Source organism: Pelodiscus sinensis, chromosome 5 (genome assembly GCF_049634645.1).
Source record: "Pelodiscus sinensis isolate JC-2024 chromosome 5, ASM4963464v1, whole genome shotgun sequence".
Taxonomy (NCBI): Eukaryota; Metazoa; Chordata; order Testudines; family Trionychidae; genus Pelodiscus; species Pelodiscus sinensis.
The window spans coordinates 71,951,039-71,972,065 of record NC_134715.1 but is presented as its reverse complement, the minus strand read 5'-3'; the positions used below and the strand labels follow the sequence as shown (position 1 = coordinate 71,972,065).

The 21,027-nt window shown below is 39.0% G+C and overlaps 1 long non-coding RNA gene across 3 annotated transcripts in view; it reads left to right on the top strand.

Annotated features, from left to right (window-relative positions):
• Positions 1–21,027, top strand: part of LOC112546951 (uncharacterized) — a 38,850-nt gene that overhangs the window by 9,519 nt on the left and 8,304 nt on the right. For all 3 annotated transcript variants that reach the window (XR_012903862.1, XR_012903860.1, XR_012903861.1), the window contains one exon: positions 18,605–18,667. This is a non-coding gene — a long non-coding RNA (uncharacterized LOC112546951). The remainder of the gene's footprint in view (positions 1–18,604; positions 18,668–21,027) is intronic.

Here is a 21,027-nt window from a genome sequence, read left to right as displayed (position 1 = left end):
GTAGACAGCAATTAAATATGCACCTAATTCAAAATACTTAATAAAACAATACTTCCTATCCAATACATCCTTGAATTTTGATATCCACAAAGATATCAATTAATTTTCAATAAGAAAAATATTTCCCTCAAAAATAAACAAAGAAAAATCCATGCTCATCTACTCTGATTAACTGAAACAATTATGTTTGCACATTTATAATTATCTAAAATGTTCTGCTTTTATTCTGATTATATCAATTTTAAACAAGTCTTTCATGTAAAAAAAATAAAAGGGGCAGATTGCTAAATGGTATATAAAATGATTTCGCTCAGGTTTGATAACATATCAGGCTGAAAGTCAACAATCTCCCTTCCTGAAAATTATTCTAAACAGCGCATGTCAAATATTTTAGACATTATTGGAAATAGTTGTCACAGACAATCTAAAGGAACTCTGCATACATTCTGTGTGGCCTTACTGCCTGAATGTGAGACTCTCCACATTGACACAAAATTGCTACCCTGTCAGCATGTAAAAGGACAGATCATTTCATCTCTTTAGTGATGAAGTTTCAAATCCACAAAGCAGAAGCTATCAGTCCTTTGAGATGATTATGATGCCTCGAACCTGACAGCTTGTGGTGACAGCTTTCACAAATTCTGGCAATCATATTGTTCCTGCATCTAACAGAAGAAGGCAGGTATTCATAAAACAGAAATGGATGAAGATAAGCAGGAGGACAGGGTGATCTTTATGTTCATTGTAATTGTTATAAGTAATATCATGGCAAATTATAGATTTTGATTTTAATTCTCTTCATGATATACACAGATGAGGGCACCAATAACCCATATGGGTGCAAGGTTTGCCAAGAAAGGACTATCAAGATAAACAGATGGCTGTACCATTGCCATATGGTTCCTCAGAAATTGGATCATGTTATGACATTTTGCCATAAGATAGATCTAATGTAATTTCTGTGCCAATGTTTTAAGCAGTGCAAGTAAGGAATGCATAAATATCCCCAATTAGCCATGCAATGTAAATATAAAAGAATAATAAATGTTTTATGGGAAATTTGTAGAGTGACACAGTTAGACTAACTGCTGCAATTTAGATGAATTCATTGAAAAATATATGCCTCACCTCCATGCTTATTCGTACTTTTTCCTTAGGGACAATGTATTAAATAAAATGTTTTGTTAGGGGAAGTTTAAGTTCAGATCTTTTCCTCATGCATAGAAAGAAGAACTCTGCTAAGCACGGTACCTTTGGAATTTGTGGTTCTAAATAGAGAGGCGGGGAGTGGGAAACAAATGAAAGGCTATTCAAGATAAGGATGGATAGGGATTTCACCTCTGGATTCATCTGGAGGTCTACATATATCATCAAGATATTCCAAGGTGTCTGGTTAATTCTTGCTCTGCCCTAGTAGTCTAGGTTCAATATCTGAAACTTTAACAGGGTGGAAGACCATGTAGTCTTGCATAGGGATACAAAGCTACTTAGTAAAAAAAAAAAAAAAAGGCAAATAAAATGTTATGAATTAATAAGAAAGAGATAGAGGATAAGACAGAGAATATCTTACTACCTCTTTATGATGGTATTCTCAGATTTTGAATACTGCATGCAGATGTGGTCACTTCATTTCAAAAAGATATCTTGGAAATGGAAAAAGTTCAGAATAAGGCAACAAAAATGATTAGGAGATTTAAATGGCTGCCATATGAGGAGAGATTAATAATGCTGGGACTTTACAGCTTGGAAAAGAGACTACTAAGGTGAGATACAATAAAGGCCTATAGATTCATGACTTCTGTGGAAAAGGAAATAAACAAAAGTTATTTATTACTTCCCATAACACAGAAACTAGGGATTACTAATGAAATTAATAGGTAGCAGGTTTATAATAAACAATAGGAAGTATTTGTTCATACAATCCATAGTCAATCTGTGGAACTCCTTGTCAGAGGATGTTGTGAAGTCCAAGATTATAACAGGGTTCAAAAAAGAGCTAGATGAACTCATGGTGGATAGGTCCATCAGTAGCTATTAGCCAGAATGGGTAGGAATAGTATCCCTAACCTCTGTTTTTTCAGAAGTTGGGAATGGGTTATAAGTGATGGATCACCTGATGATAACCTTTTCTGTTAATTCCCTCTGGGCACTTGGAATTGTTCACTGTTGGAAGACAGGATCCTGGGCTAGATAAACCTTTGGTCTGACTCAGTATGGCTATTCTTAGGTTCTTGTGATGGGCAAGTTTTCAGACTAATACACCAGCATAAAAAAATGGCGTGATTGCTGCTGGGTCACACTAGTTAGGGGATTCAATAAACTCCAATGTGAATTTAAAAAGGGACTGGAACTTGTTTCAGGAGCAAAGAGGACTTAGATCTGGGTCACAGGAAAATACTGAAGAAATTAGGAAGAGCTAATAAACTTTGGTAGATGTTGACATTATTACTTACCCTAACTATATATCCAAATACCATAAAATGCATATGGATTTTATATAGTGTTTGTACACCTTGGCTACGTCTACACTGACCCCTTTTTCGGAAAGGGCATGCTAATTTTGAAAGTGGGAATAGGGAAATCCGCGGGGGATTTAAATATCCCCCGCGGATTTAAATAAACATGTCCGCCGCTTTTTTTCCGGCTTGGGGAAAAGCCGGAAAAAAAGCGTCTAGACTGGCCCGATCCTCCGGAATAAAGCCCTATTCCGGAGGATCTATTTGAAGTAGGACTAAGAGATCCTCCGGAATAGGGCTTTATTCCGGAGGATCGGGCCAGTCTAGACACTTTTTTTCCGGCTTTTCCCCAAGCCGGAAAAAAAGCGGCGGACATGTTTATTTAAATCCGCGGGGGATATTTAAATCCCCTGCGGATTTCCCTATTCACACTTTCAAAATTAGCATGCCCCTTCCGAAAAAGGGGCCAGTGTAGATGTAGCCCTTGTGTTGATCACATTGAAACTCCATCTCCTTTAAATTACATAGATGTTCTACAAAAGCATTTCCTGAAACAGTATATGATGTTCAGAATTTTTTATGTAGCTTTGAGAAGCACAAAACCAGAGAGAGACGGAAGATACAACAAATTGACGAGAACAAAGATGCAGAATTTTTTTCATTTCAGCATTTTCAGCACTTCAGCATTTTCTTTAAGATATATTCTTCCAAACTCAAGTGTTATTACCGATGAAAGTTTGCTTCAGAAACACTTAGGCTACGTCTAGACTGGCCCCTTCTTCGGAATAGGCATGCTAATTTCTAACTTTGGAATAGGGAAATCTTTGAAGGACTTTGAAGTAGGAATAAGAGATCCTCCGGAAAAGGGCTTTATTCCGGAGGATCGCGCCAGTCTGAACGTTCTTTTCCGGCTTTTCCCCAAGCCGGAAAAAAAGCGGCGGCCATGTTTATTTAAATCCCACGGGGGATATTTAAATCCCCCGCGGATTTCCCTATTCCAAAGTTCGAAATTAGCATGCCTCTTCTGAAGAAGGGGCCAGTCTAGACGTAGCCTTAAAGTGTATATAGACGTCATAGTACATATGCATCTAAAAGTATTTTATGTCTTGGTAGACGTTCCCTGGCACCAAATCTCTGCTCATAAAGGACAAATCACAGAAAAAGGAAAGCACACAGAACATTGCTACAAGTATTATATTGTGGTGAGTCTACCATAGTCTCTTCCAGTCAAGGGCCAGCATTCATATAGGATGATTACAAACTAGAAACAACATGGTGTTCCTTATGGGTCTTGAAGGATTTGAGAGGCTACTTAGGCCCTTAAGTAGACTCCCTAAATTGTCTCTCCAGCTTTGTTTCTGAGTAAACTGTGCTGCCATCAACTCCCTTCCTTCTTCCAGGTTTTTCCTCTTAAAATTTTGTGAGATCTACAGAGGGACAAATCAAACACAATGGCTGTCCTCAATCTCTTTCCTCATACCATAGTCGTCTGCTCTCTGTTCACAGCATAGCTCCCTCTCTTCTGTGAATAATCCTTTATACTCTATTTTCCCTCTTTGATTTTCTGAGTGTTGTAGGCTGGTGGAGAATATCTAGCCATAGTTCTTGAGACCAAAGCCAACTTAAGTGTTATGGAAAGCTTGTGGATTGTTCACACTGATTGATAAATATGTTTATTTATATGTATGCAAACTTCCTCTCCCTGGTGGATCTCCATTCCCAACTTACATTGGAATTTAAATAAAGAACCTGAGACATACTGCAGAAAAAATCGTAAGTGCAGCTCATTCATATGGATATTTCACTTTCTATTTGATAATCATATTGCAATAGCCAGTGAGATAGAGAGCTGACCATGTCCATTGGCACAAATGACAACAATCCTCTATAACTTTCTCCACTAAGTACATAATCCTCACTTTCCCCTTGATTAATTATTATTACCGTGAGTCCCTGTTAAATTCCATTTCTCTCTTCTTCTTTTTTTTTTGTTCAGTTACAGTGCAGATTAGTTCTGTTAGGCTAGCTATACAACAACAACTATTGGTCACAGTATTTTAACTCCCTGTTCAAGGGAGGAGAAGTGGGAGGATGAGGCTGGAAGGCAGAAAATGAGAACTGGAATGAGGAGGAAACATGTGGGAGCTGTAGTGCTGTGGCCTACCTGACAATTACAGTCAAACCACTCAATAGATGTGCTGCTTGTAGATATTCTTGAATGAAGATTTGTGATTCTGGGCTTGCCACAGTTTACCTTTCAGTTGCTAGAGCATCCAAAGGACCATGTATTGACTGGCTGATATGTAGAGCTGATATTTTATTCCAGTGGGAATTTCAGAGATTGTTCAGTTCTGGAGCCAAATGAAATCATAAGATTTTAAAATTTTCCACAAACTAGAATACAATAAATCAATACTGGTTGATTGAAACATTTTGTTTTGACAATAACAGTTAAAAATTCCTTTAGAATGGAACATTGAAATATTCATTTCTTATGGAAATGTCTTTTCAATTTTTCATTCATTTTGATAGTGACATGCTTCTGCAAAATATTTTGCTTTCAGCAGACTAGAATTTTCCAAGGGAAACCATGCCATAAGAACATTTCCTGCCAGATCTACTGATATACGTGTGCACCAATTCCAGATCTGCTGTGTTTTAATGTTCTCGGCTGAATGGAGTCCAACCTTCTCAGACTATAGTTTCCATTCTTTTTGCACTTTTAATTTCTCCTGTTGTTAAAGTCTAGCATTAATACTTTTTCTGTAAAAGAGGATGATTTCTCTGGAGAAAGTAATAATAAATTATGTACCCAGGATGCATGTTTATAAATTATTGCCACTGATAACCAAAATAATTCTGTTCCCAATTACGCACTGGTCAGATTTTCAGAAGTGCTTGGCAACAAGTAGATTCTTGACCAAAGAGTTTCATTTGTGGTACTGTATGAAAAAGATGGACAAAAATACTTCTGGTGGTTTTTTCCATGCCTAAATACAGGTACTGTTTTATATTCCAGATTATTTTAAAATAGGACTTCACCTTTATTCTCCCCATTCTGCCCCCTTAATATTGAATTAGGGTATGTCTACACTACCCTCCTAGTTCGAACTAGGAGGGTAATGTAGGCATACCGCACTTGCAAATGAAGCCTGGGATTTGAATTTCCCGGGCTTCATTTGCATAAGCGGGGAGCCACCATTTTTAAAACCCCGCTGGTTCGAACCCCGTGCAGCGCGGCTACACGGGGCACGAACTAGGTAGTTCGAACTAGGCTTCCTAGTTCGAACTACCATTACTCCTCATTTCACGAGGAGTAACGGTAGTTCAAACTAGGAAGCCTAGTTCGAACTACCTAGTTCGTGCCGCGTGTAGCCGCACTGCACGGGGTTCGAACCAGCGGGGTTTTAAAAATGGCGGCTTCCCGCTTATGCACATGAAGCCCGGGAAATTCAAATCCCGGGCTACATTTGCAAGTGCGGTATGCCTACATTACCCCGCTAGTTCGAACTAGCGGGGTAGTGTAGACATACCCTCACTTTACTTCTTTTTGTTGCATACTGTATCTTTTCTAGTATCTTCTCAGATCTGGATGCTGGGATGTATAATATTCACAGGAATTCATTTTGCAAAGATCTGTCAATCAGGCCTGCTATTTCTACAAGTTCTAGCTACTTAATTGATTTTTTTCTTATTATTTGTATCTGTATTGTTGTAGAGCCTATTAACCCTAGCAAGTGATCAGGTACTTACAAAGACAGAACAAAAAAGATCTGGAAGAGCATATGTAGCTATTCTAAGGTAGTCAAAAGTTCCTCCCATGATTGCTTAGTTCAAGCCAGGACATGTACAGATTTCTTGGATGACAGTAAGCAGCATACACTTTGTTTAAAGTCAGTCTAAGAGCCAGAGAGACCATAAGGTTTGGTTGGGTCCAGAAATGTGTATCACTTAATATTAATCCAGCCAAATCCTTTCTTATCCACACAAGGGACAATACTACTTTATCTGCTGTTTTATAATCTTTATTTTCAGTGTTACAGAACAAAATACAAGGAAAAAACATTGGGTCAGCTTCAGAACTCAGTTGCACAAATGTAAATCTATTCAACTCAGCAGAGTGAACTCAGTTCTAGCTTTTGTAAACAAACGCAGATTTTATTAGCACACAACAGAAACCAAAAGATAGCATAAAGAAGGATAAGCAACATATTTTCAGGCATATTGCATAATGCTTTGTAAGTTAATGCTAGATTTATAAAGTGTTGTGCAACATGCCTGAAAATTACACATAAGAGAACAAAGTTTCTTTTCATTATAAAAGGTTTGTCGAGTTCTTGACTATGATTCATAAAGCCCAATGATATGAAACAGTTCCCTGTGGCTGGCATTTGGAATCTTAAATGAGTATTTAAAATCTATAACCCTCTATTCACTGGTTGAGCCTTAGCCAGAGTGTGGGACTATCAGGAAGGCCAGGGAGCTTTGTGGACAGGGGCAGCTAACAGGGAGTTTCAGGAGGGAGTTCTGAAGGGGAATTTGAAGGAGGTGAGGTACACATGCCATTTTTTAAAAACTTTTAAACTAAACTAAAAAGATAACTTCCTAATTTAAATAAAAACTCTATTAATAACCTAAGTAGGTATAGGGAAGAATGCAGGCAGAAGCCCAAAAGCAGAGTGGGGGCTATCCTGCTTTCTGCACTCAATGTAGCATGTATGATTACCTGCCCTGTGGGGGGGTGGCATATGTGTGCATTCAGTGCAAGGAGCTCCTGGTCCTTAGAGACTGAGTACAGGCTTTGGAGGCTAAGGTGACTGAATTGGAGGAGCTGGGGGTATGTCTACACTACAAAGTTAATTCGAACTAACAGACGTTAGTTCGAATTAACTTTAATAGGCGCTACACTAGCGCTCCGCTACTTCAAATTTAAATCGAACTAGCGGAGCGCTTCGTTCGAACTAGCAAAACCTCATTTTACGAGGATTAAGCCTAGTTCGAACTAGCTAGTTCGAATTAAGGGGTGTGTAGCCCCTTAATTTGAACTAGTGGGAGGCTAGCCCTCCCCAGGGTTCCCTGGTGGCCAATCTGGCCAACACCAGGGAAACTCATCTGCCCCCCTCATGGCCCCGGACCCCTTAAAGGGGCACGGGCTGGCTACGGTGCCCGTGCCAGGTGCAAGCCTGCTAGCACCCAGTCAGCAGATGCTGCACCTGGCACGGATCGAGCCACCCACCCGATGCCCCCCAGCCCTCCCCCTCTTCCCGGGACCAGGCTGGTGGCTCCTGGGAGCTTGCCCGGGACCGCAAGAGGCGGGCACCCACCTGGGCTAGTGCAGACATCGTGGACCTCGTCCATGACCTCCGCACTAGGCACAGGAAAGTGGCCGGCTAGGGCAGGAGAGCTGCCAGCATGGCCACCCAGAAGCAGGTGTGCAAGAGAATCAAGGGAGTCCACTGAGACCCCCGACCCTGAGCCCTGAGCTTACAATGGCCGTCCTGGGTCAAACCAAAGGTCCATCTAGCCCAGTAGCCTGTCTGCCGACAGTGGCCAACCCTAGGGACCCTGGAGGGGATGGACCGAAGACAGTGACCAAGCCATTTATCTCGTGCCATCCCTCTCCAGCCTTCCACAAACCTTGGGCAGGGACACCACTCCTACCCCTTGGCTAATACCACTCCATGGACCCAACCTCCATGACTTTATCTCACTTCCCTTTAAACTCTGTTCTAGTTCTAGTCTTCACTTCCTCCTGCAGCATGGAGTTCCACAGGTTGACTCTTTGCTTTGTGAAGAACAACTTTCTCTTACTAGTTTGAAGCCTGCTACCCATTCCTTTCCTTTGGTGTCCTCTAGTCCTTCTTTATGGGAACTAATGAAGAACTTTTCTGTATGCACCCTCTCCACCCAACTCCTGCTTTTAGAGACCTCTATCTTGTCCCCCCTCCGTCTCCTCTTTTCTAAGCTGAGAAGTCCCAGTCTCTTTAGCCTCTCTTCATATGGGACCTGTTCCCAACCCCTGATCATTTTAGTTGCCCTCCCCTCTCCCAGCCTCTCTTTTCCCCTCTCCCACCTCCTTTTCCCAGTCTCCCCCAGTTTTGTTCAATAAAGACAGATTCCATTTTGGAACACAATTGTCCTTTATTTCGTACATCAAGAAAAGGGGCTAGGGAAGGGTAAGTGGAAGGAGGTGAGGGAGGAATGGGGCACGAGCCCCAGATGGGGAGGACTGGGCTGGCTCTGCGGGCTTCTGGGGATGGAAGCTCTCCTGAAGCCCCCCAATTGCCCTCTCTCCCCAGATGGCAGTCTGCGGCAAGTGCAGCCGGTCTGATGGCCGAGTGCTATGATGTGCCCAGTGTTGGCACTCAGGGCACTCCAAGTCAGGACTGCTTTGTAAGCGGGGCACCCCTAAGAACTGTCTGTCCGGGATGGGGGTCAGGTCCCTTTAAGCACAGCCCTCGGCTAGCCTGAGAAAGCATCTCCATGCTCTAAGTCCTCATCTGATGCCCTGCCGGCACTGCTTCCGGCCTTCCTTAAACCCGGTTCAGGGTCCACTTAATGTGGACATGCTAGTTTGAATTAGCAAAACGCTAATTCGAACTAGTTTTTTAGTCTGGATCCGTTAGTTCGAATTAGCTTAGTTCGAATTAACTAATTCGAACTAAGTTAGTTTGAATTAACGTTGTAGTGTAGACATACCCTAAGGGACGCCAAGAGGTACATAAATGAAGCTATCCGGGACACTGTAGAACTGTTCCACCTCCAATCGGAAAGCCCCTATGCTGTTAAGGAGGATGAAAGGCTCAGGGAAGGAGACCATTCAACTGAAGCAGAGGGAAATAATCCCATAGTTGGGACCCTCCTTCCACAGGATGTTATATCATCCTCTCACACTGAAGATACAGCTCCAGGAGAGGGAACTCCAGTTGTTAGGAAAAGGCAGGTGTTAGTAATGGGGGATTCAATCATTAGAAACATAGATAGCTGGGTTTATGATGACTGGGAGAACTTTATGGTGATTTGCCTGCCTGGTACGAAGATTGCAGATCTCTTGAGACATCTAGATAGTAGTGCTAGGGTGGAGCCAGTGGTTGTGGTACATCTAGGTACCAATGACATATGGAATGGTAGGAGAGAAGTTCTAGAGGCCAAATTTAGGATGTAAGGAAAGAGATTGAAATCCAGGCACTCTATGGTAGCATTCTTTGAAATGCTTCCAGTTCCGCGTGCAGCACCAGGTAGGCAGGCAGAGCTTCAGAGTCTCAATGCATGGATGAGACAATGGTGTAGAGAGGAGGTGTTTAGATTTATTAGGAACTGAGGAAACTTTTGGGATAGGGGGAGCCTATACAGAAAGGATGGGCTCCACTTGAACCAAAATGGAACCAGACTGCTGGTTAACATTAAAAAGGTCGTAGAACAGTTTTTAAATTAAGGGCTGGGGAAAGCCAACAGGTGCAGAGAGCACATGGATCAGATGAGACAATCAAATGAAAAAGTCTAACATCAAGAAATGGCAGACAGATAAATTGTGATCAATTTATTAGAGTGCTTATACACAAAAGCTAGAAGTCTAAAATGGGTGAACTAGAGTGCCTAATTTTAAAGGAGGATATTGATATAATAGGCATCACGGAAACTTGGTGGAATGAGGACAATCAATGGGACACAGTAATACCATGGTACCAAATATTGCAGAAGGACAGAACAGGTTGTGCTGGTGGGGGAGAGGCACTATACCTGAAAGAAAATGTAGAATCAAATGAAGTAAAAATCTTAAATGAGCCAAAATGTTCCATGCTCCAATAATAAGAATATAGCAATAGGGATATATTATTGACCCACCTGATCAGGACAGTGATAGTGCTATGAAATGCTAAGGTTGATTAGAGAGGCTATCAAATTAAAAAATGCGATAATAGTGGGGGATTTAAACTATCCCCATATTGACTGGCACATCAAGATGGGATGCAGAGATAAAATTTCTTGATACCTTAAATGACTGCTTCTTGGAGCAGCTAGTTCTGGAACCCACAAGGGGAGAGGCTATTCTTCATTTAGTCCTAAGTGGAGTGCAGGATTTGGTTAAAGAGGTAAGTATAACTGGATTGCTTGGAAATAGTGACCATAATACAATAAAATTTAACATCCCTGTCGTGGGAGAAATACCTCAGCAGCCCAACACTATGGCATTTAATTTCAGAAAGGGGAACTACACAAAAATGAGGTGGTTAGTTAAACAGAAGTTAAAAGATATGGTGACAAAAGTAAAATCTCTGCATGCTGCATGGAAACTGTTTAAAGACACCATGATAGAGGCCCAACTTAAATGTATGTCCCAGATTAAAAAACACAGTAAGAGAACCAAAAAAGTGCCACCATGGATTAACAACCAGATAAAAGAATCAGTGACAGATAAGAAGATATATATTTTTAAAGTGGAAGTCAAATCCTAGTGAGGAAAATAGAAAGGACCATAAACTTTGTGAAATTAAGTATTTCTCAATATAAGAAGAAAAGACAAAAAGGAGTTTGAAGAAAAGACAAGAGGAGTTTGAGCCAAAAACTCAAAAAGTATGTTTTTAAGGACATCAGAAGCAGGAAGCCAGCTAAACAACCAGTGGGGCCCTTGGACGGTCGAGATGCTAAAGGAGCCCTATGATAAAGTCATAGTGGAGAAGCTAAATTAATTCTTTGCTTCAAGACTTCATGGCTGAGGATATTGGTGACATTCCTAAACCCGAGCCATTCTTTTTAGGTGACAAATCTGAGGAACTGTCCCAGATTGAGGTGTCATTAGAAAAGGTTTTGGAACAAATTGATAAACTTAACTGTAACAAGTCACTGGGACCAGGTGACATTCACCCAAGAGTTCTGAAAGAACTCAAATGGGAAACTGCAGAACTATTAACTGTGGTTTGTAGCCTATCCTTTAAATCGGCTTCTGTATCTAATGATTGGAAGATAATTAACATGACACCAACATTTAAAAAGGGCTCTAGAGGTGATCCTGGAAATTATAGACCAGTAAGTCTAACATCAGTACCGGGCAAATTAGTTGAAACTATGGTAAAGAATAAAATTGTCAGACACATGGATGAATATAATTTGTTGGGGAAAGTCAGCATGGTTTCTGTAAAGGGAAATCATACCTTACTAATCTGCTAGAGTTTTTTAAGGGGGTCAACAAACATGTGGACAAGGGGGAACGCAGTGGATATAGTATACTTAGATTTCCAGAAAGCCTTTGACAAGGTCTTTCACCAAAGGATCTTAAGTAAAGTAAGTTGTCATGGGATAAGAGAGAAAGTCCTTTTGTAGATTGATAACTGGTTAAAAGACAGGAATCAAAGGGTAGGGATAAATGGTAAGTTTTCAAAGTGGAGAGAGGTAACTAGTGGGGTCCCCAGGGTCTGTGATGGGACCCATCCTATTCAACTTATTTATAAATGATCCTGAGGAAGAGGTAAAAAGTAAGGTGGCAACATTTGCAGATGGTACCAAACTGCTCAAGATAGTTACAACCAAAGCAGACTGTGAAGAGCTTCAAAAAAGTCTTACTAAACTAAGTGATTGAGTAGCAAAATGGCAAATGAAATTTAATGGTGATAAATATAAAGTAGTGCACACTGGAAAAAATAATCCCAACTATATATATAATATGATGCGGACTAATTTGGCTACAACTACTCAGGAGAAAGGCTTTGGAGTCATTATTGCTAGTTCTCTGAAAGCATCCACTCAGTGTGAAGCGGCAGTCAAAAAAGCAAATAGAATGTTTGGAATCATTAAAGAAGGGATAGAGAATAAGACAGAGAATATCTTAGTTCCTGTATGGAAAACCATGGTATACCCACATCTTGTATACTGTATACAAATGTGATCGCCTCATCTCAAAAAAGACTGGCATTGGAAAAGGTTCAGTAAAGGGCAACAAAAATGATGAGGGGTTTGGAACGGGTCCCATATGATGAGAGACTAAAAAGACTTGGACTTTTCATCTTAGAAAAGAGGAGAATAAGGGGGGGGACTAAGAGGTCTATACAATCATGACTGGTATGGAAAAAGTGAATAAGGAAAAGTTATTTACTTATTCACACAATAAAAGAACTAGGGGCACCAAATATAATTAATAGGCAGCAGGTTTAAAACAAACAAGGAAATTTTCTTCACTCAGTGCACAGTTAACCTGTGGAATTCCTTGCCAGAGGATGTGGTGAAGGTTAGAACTTTAACAGGGTTCAAAATAGGGCTAGATAGATTCATGGAGGTTAGGTGCATCAATGGCTATCAGCCAGGGTGGTAGGAATAGTGTCCCTAGCCTCTGTTTCTCTGGAGGTGGGTGGCAGGGGAGGGATCACATAAAGATTACCTGTTGTGATCCCTCCCTCTGGGGCATCTGGTATTGGCCACTGTTGGCAGACAGGATACTGGGCTAGATAGACCTTTGGTCTGACCCAGTAAGGCCATTCTTATGTAAATATAGTTATTCATCTTTCTCAAAAGCCCCCAATACTCTTTGTAATTAATGCATCAACTATAACATCGCTTTATAAAGGTAGAATAAAATGTCTGTTTTGTTTTGTTTTGAAGGTTTGAGTACAATCTGAAGCTGTCTTGTTTCCTTGTCCTATTTATTATGGGAATACCTGTCTACTTAGAGTTTGGGATAGAGGAGAGTAGAAAGTTTGTTTATTTTAGTCTTAGTTCTCTTCAAATCTGTTTCAGGAAGGAATCCTCGACACAAAACAAGGATTCCCATTAGCAACCCTGTTTCTTGGTTAAGGATTCCTTAGAGTGGGAGTCTTAGCCCCCTTATAAATCTGGGGATGGTTTGCCATCTCTGACTAGCTCTTTTTCTATTTTAGCAATTTCCTTTACATGTGTATCTCAGTGAGTAAATATAGGTGGGCTGCAGAAGGGACATAGCTATTCTTTTCTTCCTAAATTATGGCAATTATCTTCCCTAACATACCTCCAAATCTTTAAAAAAAACCTGTGTAATTCCATTTTTTCCAATAAGGAGTGGTTTGGTGCACCAAACTAAAGTTAGAAGGAAAATTTAGTATCCCTGATCTGTAAAAGAGCTCCTGCAATGATTGAACATTATTTTAAATTGGCTTGCTTTCATTATTGTCTTCTTTTACCTACAATGGTGGTTGTAACTTCTTTTTTTTTCTGCACCCCAGAAAGACTGAAAATGGGAATTATTTCCTAGCTATACCGAACCATTAAGTCTTGGCTAGCATAATTGTGGCTATTTGAAAATCCGAGTTGAGGCAATATTGTTCACATGAGCCCAAGGAAGGATAGGACTTCTAAAAGTTGTATGTTTTGTTTTCTTTTGTTTTAAAAAAGCATGAATAGATAGAGTTTTCAGGAAGAAAGTATATAGAACTAGAAATATATTTCTAAGTGTAGGCCATGACAAGGCTTGTCTGAATATCCAATGATTAAAAGGAAATATTTGCATCTGTCTTTTGATGTTTTTTTTTAACCTTTGGTGGATGTTAATAAGTTTTAGTTAAATATCTGACTTCTATTCAATGTGAAGCTCTTTTGTGTTTTTAGCCAGCTTCCTTCCAGAAAAGATTCTTTTTCCCCTCTTTTTTTGTCTAGCTTTAGATCTGTACCAGTTTCTAAACAATACTGTTAAAGATGGGTCTTAATGAATCTAATTATATATTTTCCCAAATTTCTTAGTACACATTCATGTACATGTCAGTGAACTTCTTCCTCTCCATGGTTTATTATTAGTTAGATTAATAATTTTTGGTAATTCTGATACTGTGTTTAAAAACTCAGCAGCAATTGTAGGTATTGCTGTCATACATAGAAAAAGTTCTATAGAATTTAACAGAAAATAATCTAGCTAGCTTTGTTTTAAAATCATTCTATAAATTTTAACAGTGAATGTTATCCTTCCTATAGGATTTTAGAATATTTTTAAAATATAGAAAAAGAACTTATTTTTCTTTGATATGCTGACCAATGACTTTCTTATCTTTCTTCAAATCCCCTCAAAATGCACATATTTTCTACTATGTCAACAATTAGTGTGCCGATCATGACCAGATAGCTAACATGGTCCGATTTGCTTTTTCCCCACCTCCGAATTTCTAATCCCAGTTAAAGAGGACACAGTTGAGATGCTATCTGACTACATATGTAGTGCACAAAGCTGGACCAATTCTATACCTTTCTCATTTCCTGCATATGGTTTTCTTACCATGTATGTTTCATCTATTTGTCATAAGCTCTTTGTGTCACTGATTTTCTCTCTTATCTTTCTCAACAAAATGGAGCTAGAGGCATTTGGGTGTTATAAATATTTACCACTACTACTAATGCATTCTGCAAATTTTTAGAAAATTTAGTGTAGAAAATCCATAACTATTTAAATGGACTGGTCTTCTATTTAAAAGGGAAGTTAGGCTGAAAATGGATTAGTAATTAGTAGATAATACAAATGAGATGTTTGCCTGTGTACTATTATGTTCAGACCATGGTGATTTAACCCTGGCCATTGCTCCTGGGCTGTCCATATCTTCTACAGTATACCAGTCTTCTTGTGTCTGTATCATGGGAGATGCAGCCAGCTGAAAAACCAACCCTATAGAGAGAATGGGATCCTGAAGCACCCAAATTATGACTCTTATAATGCATTATGGCAGCATATAGTTAAAAATTATTCCTAATTTTTTTCAGGTTTTGAATATGTTTATTTACAAAGTCAAATTTTTCCATTTAAAAGTGGAATGAGTATACCTGAACCATACCGGGATGTCTGATCTAAACCCAGTTTTCCCTAATTTTCACTAGTCACTACAGGAAATACAGGAAACGCGTAAAGCCACAAGATTACTCATTTTGTTTCTGAGGGTGCATCTACATAGTACCCTAAACTCAAAATAAGATACTCAATTTGTGCTATGAAAATTGCATACCTTATTTCAAATCTATTTCAAAATAGCTTATTTTGAAATTTGACGCATCTACACAGCACCAAATTTTGAAATAATATGCTATTTCAAGCAATCCCTTATCCCTCATGCAATGAGGTTTACTGGGATGGTAAAATAGCACGTCCGTTATTTCAAAAATATTTTTGGATTTCAAAATATTTTGAAATAACAGGCAGCTTGTGTAGACATGGGGTAGCTATTTCAGGATACCTCCAATATCCTGAAATAGCCATGCAGTGTACATGTACCCTAAAATCTTTACCTTCTGTTGTTGATTTCTCAATTTTCAACTGTGGCAATACACTAAATATGTTTGTCTGGAGGATATTATGTTGGCTAGCCTTGGTGTATGTACCCTTAGCATATTCACTCATGATTTACACCCAAACTGCATCATCTTAATTGACACCCTAATACTGCTGGATGGATAGAGGTTACATCCTTCCTGGGGTATAATGCAGATGAGGTGGTATACAATAGTCACAGCTCAGATTCTGTGAACTAAATCTTATCAGGCTGTCGCATTAGGCAAAGGATTTTCTTTACTCAGCCTGAGAGAAAACACTTTTGTGTTCAACTTTCAAGGAGAATTACTAACCTCTGTAAAGTAGACACAGTTTAATAGACAAGGTGTGAAGGAGTAAGTCTTCAGCTCCAGAGCTTGGAATGTAGCCAGCACAGTTTTCAAAGGAATATCACCAACAGCGGGAACCTTGTCTGACTCTTGTAAACTGTTAACATGACAAGATACTGCAAGACATCTCAGGAACACCAACTTCCTCCAATTCTATATTTATACTGTATGATGTTTGTTATTGGCTAGATTTTTCTGGATTCCTTCCACTTTCTTTGAGAAAACTTTATGATTTTTGTCTAATAGTGATGGCACAAATAAGTAGAAGCAAACCAAAATAATATAAACTATGTGTACTAAAATAACTAGTTGATAATCAAGTGACAGTCTGAGAACTGGAGGCAGATAGAGTTAGCATCCATTCCTGGCTCTGCCACAAATTACATTGGCTTTAATGCTACTCTCTTCAAAAGAATTGGTCATGACCAAGAGTTAGAATAAGAAACAACTATCCAAACACCATCCTAAGCTTAGAAGTCTTAGTTAGCAAGAAAGCAAACAATTGTATGTCAGCCATCTTGAAATACCTGCCTGACTTGTACAAGCTTCTTTCTCCACCAAAGTGGCAGCTTCCTCCTACTTCAAAAGGAATATTTCATTTTAACAGTAACACTTTGTATCTAACTTGAATTTTTTTAAGCACCTAAGTTCTTAAGAATGCTTTTGGATTGAAAGCACTTCATAAAATACTTGAAGTGTTTTCACATATCCTGTATGTATGTCACACAACAAGAAGTATTATTTCCTGAGGTAAAGTTGGCCAGTCCTTATTGTGTTCTTTGTTCCACAGTCCCTGAAAATTATCAAAGCTCTATCAGAGAGGTATGTGACTGCTGATATTATCTCTACTATTGTTGCTGCTGCTGTCAGTCTGCAGCCAACGTTGCCAAAATACTGCTTCTCAAAATTACACATGTGAAACTAAAGTGGACCCTGTTATATGCTAGGTATTTAGCAACTGTAATCATTAAAACAGTTGCAGACTATCTTCTAACAAATTCTCTTCCATCCATTAAACACAATTTACATTTACTGCAACAGAGAAAGTGAAAAGGCAACTTTGATATTCCCAAAATTTTGACAAAGCTTCCATAAGGTAAAGGGTGCATTCCTACACTGATTTCTGTCACTATTCATGTATCATCAAGTAATGGCTTGTTCCTCCAGTTATCTGATATTCCATCATATATTGTTATATCATGCCAGATATTAATTCCATCACATGTTTTGTTTATACTACATACTGGCTGCGTCTAGATTGGCATGATTTTCCAGAAATGCCTTTAACAGAAAAGTTTTCCGCTAAAAGCATTTTTGGAACAGAGCATCTAGATTGGTACGGACACTTTTCTGCAAAAGCACTTTTTGCGGAAAAGCGTCCGTGCCAATCTAGACACTCTTTTTTGCAAAAAAGCCCCAATCGCCATTTTCGTGATAGGGGCTTTTTTGCGGAAAACAAATCTGAGCTGTCTACACTGGCCCTTTTGCACAAAAGCTTTGCGCAAAAGGGACTTTTGTCTGAACGGGAGCAGAACAGTATTTCCACAAGAAGCACTGATTTCTTACAGTGGGAAGTCAGTGCTTTTGCAGAAATTCAAGTGGCCGATGTAGACAGCTGGCAAGTTTTTCTGGAAAAGCGGCTGATTTTCTGGAAAAACTGGCCAGTCTAGACACAGCCACTCTGATTAACAATGCCATGCATTCCTCACCAGGAAGGCACACATCTTGAAAGTATATTTATCAAAACTTTTAAACAAAAGATTCAGTCCTATTCGCACTAACAAGTAAATTGTTTATTGAGAGGGAGAGATATCAATATTAATATGAAATACACAAATCTATCTGCGACCTTGAAGTTATATTCTGTCACGCTGCTTTCCATGTATTCCATATTTAATTGCAAATAGAAGTTACTGTTTGTTGCAGGGAGAGTCATCAAGTAGTTTCCTTTGAGGGTTTCAATTCAAATGTAGAAATTTAAAGGGTGATTCACTGTGATCTCTCTCATGGGTAAGCTGTTTTCTTCATTATCATCTTCATCATCTGGAAGAAGTCATTCAGACAGAGACAAGTTCTAATTTTTGTGAATGGGGAAATACAACAAATACGATTGCAAGGCATACATGCTGTTTTCATACTATATATCATTCACTATAGCACTGTTGGAATTATGATTTCAGTAATTCACCCTAGGCAATTACTCACTGGAAACAAATTGTCCAAATTCACTCAGATCTTCTGGAAATACATGGAATTTTAACACAGTTATTTACTTATGTCGAATTTGAGCCTTGAGCCAACAATGACCAATGTAGTTGCAATAAATTTACTGAAGAATTGGGCTCTCGGTTTTGAACTTGATGCTTCTAAGCAACACTGAGGGTTTTCTTTCATCTCTTCCATTCTATAAATTTGGGACCTTATTTTTATAAGATCACAAGAATGCAAGAATTTGTAGCAATGTTAAAATATAGAAACTCTGTGAAATTATAACTATATATTCGAACTAAAACAATTTACTATTCAGTTTTGGTTGTGTAATCTTACAGAGTATCTGACAGATGCTCAAAGTTGTCAAGAAATTGGTTGGAAGTGGCTTGAACACTAAGCAGGTAAGAAACAATTAATACCCTCTTTCTGTGTCTAGAACAATTATGTTGGACTCATCAGAATGCTGGTGGGTCTTGAATAGTTAGCAAATACAAAATAACACACTTGTTGGCCAGTTTTTTACAACTGTACTTTTGTGCTGCCAAAATTGATCCATATGCAACATGAGTTATTTTAGATCAAAAGTGGGGAATTTTTTTTGGGTAGTGGGCTACTGAACCTCAGAAAAATCAGTTGGGAGCTGTACACAAGTGAGAAGCAACCAAAGCCTCACTAATGTGGCCTTTGGTGGGGGGGGGGGGGGGGGGGGAGCCCGAGCCTCAGGGGCTATATTCAGGCAAACTGGGGGCTACATCTGGTTCCTCACCACTGTTTTAGATAAAGTTTGGTGTCAGGAGCCACATAAGACTCTGGAAGAAGCTTGTTTTTTCTCCTTTTCAGTTTTTATTTCTTCTTTATCCAATTGAGCCAGTCAGATCACATGTGGGATAAGCTCACAGTGATTTAGGTAGGAAAGAAAAACTATGATCCTTGTTCTGACTGACATGCCTTTGTATCATTATTGTGAGTGCAATCATGCTACACAGTTCAATTGAGGCAATAAAAGTTAGAATCAGAAAGAAAGCCCAGTATGCAATTAAGAAATAGTACATATTTCTGCAGTCTATTTTGTAGTGCTTGGAAGTCTGAATTCAGATTCACATATTAGGATTATATATTAATTTTCTTTCATTAATATAACACTTTTTTAAAAAAATAGTGGCTAGTTTTTCAAATAATGATAGAGGAAAAGAAAAGTGCACAAATCTTGCTACATCTCAATGGGATTTTTGTATGTGCATTCAGTATAATGCTAAAACTTTGAAATCTGTCCCATGAAATTCATGTAATCTTCCCACACCAAAATAAATGTTCAAGTAACAGGTAGAAGAAGTGAGTTTTGCCCACAAAAACTCATCTTATCATCTAATGTTTTGTTAGTGTCTAATATGCTGCAAGACTATAAGTATGTCTACACTGCACACTTATTTCAAAATAAGCTGTTCCGGAATAGTTATTCAAAAATAGCTTATTTTGAAATAGCACATCTACATTGCAGAGAAGCCTCAAAATTAGTCTGAGGCAGGCTTTCCTAATGTAGACATGCTGTCTCACTTTAGAGCACCAAGAGTCACTTGGAAGGAATAGCTTAGAATGGCCCTAGTGAGTGGCTATTTCAAAATAGCAGCAATGGAGCGTCTACACACACCTTATTTCGAAATAGCTATTTTGGAATAGGCATCATTCCACATAAAATGAAATCTACAGATTTTGGAATAAGTCATCTATTATTTCAAAATTATTTTGAAATAATGGAATGGCTGTGTAGATGCTCGCATTTTTATTTTGAAATAGCACTAATTATCTCGAAATAACAGTGCAGTGTAGATACACCCTATTTGTTGTTCTTTAAGTTTTTACAAACTCTTCAGTTTGGATAAATAGAGCCTTCCCAAAAACTGTGGATTCAGAAAAACAAAGCCAAAAATTTGCTTTATATAGGGTTGATATAGCACCTTTGTAAATGTCAACGAATGTTCTCTGTGCCCTATATTTTGTCATCACTTTAGAATTTAAATCTCATAAGAACATAAGAATAGCCATGCTGGGTCAGACCAAAGGTCCATCTAGCCAAGTAGCCTGTCTGCCGACAGTGAGCAGCACCATGTGCCCCAGAGAGGGTGGACCAAAGACAATGATCAAGTGATTTGTCTCCTGCCATCCTTCTCCAGCCTCTGACAAAAGAGGCCAGGGACACCATTTCTATCCCCTGGCTAATAGCGTTTTATGGACCCAACCTCCATGAAATTATCTAGCTTCTCTTTAAACTCTGTTATAGTTTTAGCCTTTACAGCCTCCTCTGGCAAGGAGTTCCACAGGTTAACTACCAGTTGTGTGAAGAAGAACTTTCTTTTGTTAGTTTTAAACCTGTTACCCATTAACTTCATTTGGTGTCCTCTTGTTCTTCTATTATGGGAACTAATAAATAACTTCTCCTTATTCACCCTCTCCACACCACTCATGATTTTATATACCTCTATCATATCCCCCCCTCAGTCTCATCTTTTCTAAACTGAAAAGTCCCAGTCGTTTTAACCTATCTTCATATGGGACCCGTTCCAAACCCCTAATCATTTTAGTTGCCCTTTTCTGAACCCTTTCCAAGGCCAAAATATCTTTTTTGAGGTAAGGAGACCACGTCCATACACAGTATTCAAGATGTAGGCGTACCATAGTTTTATACAGGGACAGTAAGATATTCTGTGTCTTATTTTCTATCCCTTTCTTAATAATTCCTAGCATCCTATTTGCCTTTTTGACT